At 32.7% G+C, this 5,729-nt stretch overlaps 1 protein-coding gene across 1 annotated transcript in view; it reads right to left on the bottom strand.

The window, feature by feature from the left end:
• The window catches only part of SEMA3D (sema domain, immunoglobulin domain (Ig), short basic domain, secreted, (semaphorin) 3D), a 174,159-nt gene that overhangs the window by 119,173 nt on the left and 49,257 nt on the right, over positions 1-5,729 (bottom strand). The window lies entirely within an intron of this gene.

Raw genomic sequence — 5,729 nt, 5'->3', positions numbered from 1 at the left:
TGTACCCCAGTTCTGTATGCACAAATAAATAAATCTTTAAAAAAGAAAAAAAACTATAGCATAAAGGGTTTATAACGGGTAGAAGTGATTATTAAACACTTTGTTACAAATAAACTTCTCTGGTTGTCTTATTCAGTCCATGTTAAGACATTTTAAGATATGGACTAATTAAAAACTCACAAATTTCAAACTACACTAAACCATTAATAAAAATACTCACAAATAAAATTCAGTAATTATATACCAGATATTTTTGAAAAGCAATTCAAATAAGTAAAATGATTTAATCGTGCTAAAATAATTAAACCAAGGGGTCATGTGACCATAGAGGACTACTGCAACGATCCAAAATCTTAAACCTGCAATTACGAGGTCAAAAGCTAAGGAAAACCAATCGCAAACAGTTAATAAGACAATAACCAATTATTTTCCTTTCTTGCTTCTATGTAAGTCTTTCTTTTGGCTCCTGGCCATGGAATGTTCTTAACCACTTTGAGCTTAGTAGGCCTGATTTAGAACAAATTTTGCTCAAATACACTAAAATTTCAATTTATCTGTTTACCTTTTAACAAAGCTAATGCCCATCCTAAAGGATATGTAATTATTTACCTCATTTCACAGATGAGGAAGAGAACAGAGCTAAACAGTTCTCCAAAGGTAACATGTCAAGACATGAATTGAAACATTTGGCCTGAACTCTAGTTAAAGCCCCAAAGTCTTTCAGAGTTTTTAATGGGAATGTCAGGTCATTTTCAACACTCGATGACATCTTCAACTTCTCTTCCTTCCCCACAAAGGTACTGCTGTTTTTCTAAGAAAGCCAGAAAGGATCTTGTGAGGCTTACTTTCAGGGGGGCATCCAGATGCAGTACCTGCTTCAATTTTATCCAAACAATTTCTGTGCTTCCTTGATTGATGGCAGATTTTGCCATAATAAAAATGTCTTATGATTTAAGTAAAATTCTAATTACTTAACATCAAAATAAACAAGCTATGTCTCTATGACTTAGTTTTAGAGAAGTTCTAAAAAGAGAGACATTTTCTAGAGATGGTCAAGTCTTTCCTAAAGGGCCCTTCAGATTTTCACTATCAAGGTTCCAATTACTTTGTGTCAGAAGTTAAGATCAAGCTGGGAAAGGTACATAAAATAATATTTAGAGATATGTCAACTTACTTTTACATTTATTCAAATTGTATGTTGTTTCTTCATGAAATATTAAATATGTATGCATCATAAGATTTATTTCCTCAATTGTTTTCATTATACTCAAGGGTATTGTAAGATGCATCAAACTCATCTGTCATGTGTCACCTTCAAATATTGAATTATTTTAGTTAGAAGGTCATTACATATGCAAATAAGTTGTTTTGAAAATTCATTTTAGCAAAGGATACTACATGTGCCACTTAGCACATATTTTATTCATATTTATTTGCCATTTTTTATGGTTCCATATAATTATATAGAATTTGAGAGTTGGGAATATCTTTGAGTGAATAATACCTATACCATTAGCACTCAGTGAAAATTTTAGTTTTTAATATTTCAATTAAAATATTTTATTATACTATACAAATAATAGTCCATTTCTAACAATGTTTAAGATACAATTTTAAAAATATAAATAATTGCGTTGTTTCAAATACAGTTGATACTACGGCCACAAAATAGTATCATTTCAGATGATATACAAAAAAAAAATCAGGATTAGTTTAAATATTGTAACTTTTTAACAGATTTATTTATTTATTCGTACTGAACTGGGGTACAGGCCAGAGATGCGGAGGGTGAGAGGATTCACCAGAGACAGAGCAGGGAGCAGAACAGGCAGAAGGACTAAGTACACTGCTGAGGGGAGCAGCGGGCCGGTCAGGAGAAGTCTGCCCCAGCATGTGGCTCTCCTCCGGGGCAGGCGGGATCGAACTCATGCGGAAGTGGCTTAAGCTTCTTTGTGCTGTGCTTTAACCTGCTGCGCCACCAGGGAAGGCCCTAAATATTGTAAATTTTAATTACTCAATCTTAAGATACTCATCCTTATGACTTTTCAATATGATATTGCACCAGTAAAATGCAGATGCATCTTTAATTTACAGATTCTTCTTAAAAACTGTTTTCAAATAATATATATTATCTATTCAGTAGATATGTGTATATATATATGTATATATTATATAGCTTTCATGCAAATAATACATATATTACTAGTATTCCAGATTATACCTTATTGCTAATCCATTCATTAAGGCAAGGAAAAAAATAACTTACTAAAATATAATTCAAGTACTATGAAATAATTCCTAAATTCAAGATATTTATGATATATGAAGACAGCTCAAAGGAGTATTATACAGCTTTCAGTCAGACAATGTCAATTTATGGAGAACAGAGAAAGAACAGAACACAAAGAAACTGATACCTGTTTAAAGTTTCCTGAATAACTAGAAGCATAATAGTCTTGCTTACACTGCACTGAGGAGAGAGAGGGAAAGAAGATAGTAATGTAGTAGGGAGGAAGAGAGGGGACACCAAAAGGAATGAACTAACTCCTGATCTGCTCATACTTGTTCTGGCATTTAACTTATCATGACTCAGGCCCTTCCATTATTCTCCATCCTGTGTTGGTATTAGGGCTGTGTGCTGCTTCTTCCATATCCACTCCCCTAACCCCACCTTCTTGTTCCTTCACTTTCAGCAGGTACACACTGTGACATACAAACATGTATTCTTCCACCTAGCCATTGCTTCTAAAAAAAAAAAATGAAAGATAAACTGAATGTGGAAATTAAGTTTATTATTTTTTTCTCATTAGGCTTCATTTTTCTGTATTTCTAGACATGTGAAATACTACTTCTCTTGACATGTAACAATGCATGTAATGTGAATGTGTTTATGTTCACAAGCAAAGAGAGGGAACTTTCCATGTGTGCATTTTATTAGCAATAATGACCTTAGTACAGGACATTTCCTGGGAATTAATGACCAGTTAGGGTTAATGACCCTTAGCTATGAATTGAGATATCTACTCCTCCAACTGGTCATTAATCGCTAAGACATGCCCTGTGCCACCAACACCATACGTTAAGAAGATTGATGTTTTGGTTTTCAATGAACAGTAGTCATACTGTTCCTTGTAACTCAACTCATTAATATTGTTAAATAAGTTAAAAAATCAAAGCACTGCTTTTCTTGTTACTATGACATTCCGATAAGTGCCTACACGTGCTGAACCATATGCCAGAGGAGGGGGATGAAATAAGAATCCTGAACCTGCTAGAACTATGTATTTTTTAACTTTAAATATTTTCCTACCATAAAACAGTCATTCTCCATAATCTGCTGCATCTAATTCTTTGTTTTTCTTCACAACAATTCTTTAAATTTAATACTTAATCTTTTAATTGAGTTAATGCATGGGTTAGATGTCTTGCTAACAATCTTTCCATTTATTTATTGATATTATGGTGTCTTCCAGTGCTCTGTGTGTATATGTGTATATGTGGGCTTTGCATACACATGTATGTGTGTGTCCTGCATCTGGGAGGAATTATAGAAAGAAGTAGGTGTGATTTAACCCAAAGTGGGTGGATTTAGTGAACTGCATAGGTTATACCGCATGCTACTGTCTGTAACAAGCCCAACCTGGAGCCAATTAACTACATGTAATCTATTCCAGATGTTCACTTGGACAAATAGCACTCTTGGGGAATCTTCAGATATTCAGCCAATAGGGAGTATTCTGATTATGAGAGATTTTTACACACTGTTCCACTAAATCAGAGATCTAAATGCATAATCTAACACTCAAGAAGGCCTTGAGCCATTTCCCTAAGGAATACAAAGAGTTCAGAACTGATTAAATGGATGGTAACTCATCAAAGATATTAGTTGAGGAGCAATAAAGGAAGATAAAATTTTATGTGAATTTTATTGATTTGCCCTATTTACTCATATCCATTTGTTCCAAAAGTCATGAAGGCAGGACAATACATAATTGTGAAAAAATACACACTATGCATATGAATAGAGTTAGGATACATAGTACATCTTCACAATCTTGAACACTTATGCTTAGGCTTTTTCTTAGTGGTTTGGGGGGGGCGTAGCTTGCAGAAGGAAGGGAAAGAATATTTGCTTTTTTCTTAAGTCATAAAAGTCATGTTTTCTTCATATTCTCATGGTGCCTATAAGAGGTTGCTTAAGAATTTTTTATTCAACTCAGGATATATGAGACAATGAGATAACCTCCAAATTAAAAGTCCTATTTGCATAAACTCATTTTGACCTAATTGTAGTTCATCGTTTTGAGATGTTGCTTGATCAAGTAATTTTCCCACAAGGTACACAATTATTGATAATATTACTTTAGGGCATGGGTGTGGACAAGAAAACAAACGACAATTATGGAAGACATCATTGTGAGTTGAGAGTCAAAAAGTCAACATAAGGGAAACAGAAGTTTTATGTTTGTATAGGGTCATCTTAGGTTGTACTGACTAAGTGGAGGATATCAAAGTAGAATAAATATCAAATGATACCAAAACAATTGGTGAAGATCTACCAGAATGGAGATTGTAATGATTAAAAATCCACAATCATTTCATTCTTCCTTTCTGAGTTCCTTTTTGTGTGTCTTATAATATGAATATGATACCTAATTCTTTAGTACAGTCAGGGTAATGCAATCACTGGTCATGTATAAAGTACTATCACCAACACTACAATGGATTGGGCAGCAAATTTTGAATTTTTCAAAATTGTCCATTAATAGACTTCATTGCCTTCATAGATGATGAATTCCACATGTGTGGATATATTCTAATCAGCCATTCTAAAGATGGCTGAATAACCATCTTATTTTTTCAGAGTTCTTGATGAAGAAGCTTGCATCTGATTAAATATTAAAGGACTTACTAACATGTTTATGATTACATCCTAAGACATTTCACTACATACCAAACTAAATATGAACATCACCAGTAATCACTGGTAACGCTGTAATAAATTCTGTCTGTAAAGAAAATTTAAAGTAGTTGCATTTTTAATTTGCACTGTTTCAAACAGAAGATTTATATTTCTAAAACACACGGAAAGTATATGGTAGAAAAAACTGCACAACAATGCAGCATGGTTACGGGGTTCCAGGTTTGCATGCCTCATAGCCTCATACAAAGAACAAATCAAATTTTTCAGGATCTTACCCCCTAATGAACACAGTTCAGAAGAAAATAATATAATAGTGATATTTCAGAACATACACGTGTAACCTGTTAGATTTAATATTGTGGGTTGTATTTTTTTCCTGAATGTAAAAATAACAATAAAATGATGTTTACATTGTAAAGAAGTCTCAAATTGCCCAAATAACTTGCACATTTATAAAAATAAAGATAAAACCAATTATAAATTACCTTATTGCTAGTCATGTTCATTATCCTAAATCTCATATCAACTTGCTACTCAAACAACAGTTCCCTGTGCTATAAAATTTTCACGTTATATTTTTCTAATTAGGAGTATTATTTAAAAAAAATGTTATGTTAAAAGGAGGAAACAAGAATATTTCTAATTAACAGATATTTTATAGGACTCTGCACCAGGAAATTCATTATATCTTCATAAATAATATATAGAGGATATTATCATTTGTAAAAATGACATCTACCCATTTTACTAAAGCATTTGTTTTAGTCGAAATTATATTTAAATGAATTTATATAGTAAATCTAAA

The sequence above is a fragment of the Condylura cristata genome, unplaced genomic scaffold (genome assembly GCF_000260355.1).
Source record: "Condylura cristata isolate star-nosed mole 26May11 unplaced genomic scaffold, ConCri1.0 scaffold00005, whole genome shotgun sequence".
In the NCBI taxonomy this organism is placed as follows: Eukaryota; Metazoa; Chordata; class Mammalia; order Eulipotyphla; family Talpidae; genus Condylura; species Condylura cristata.
This window is presented reverse-complemented; position numbering and strand designations above follow the sequence as displayed.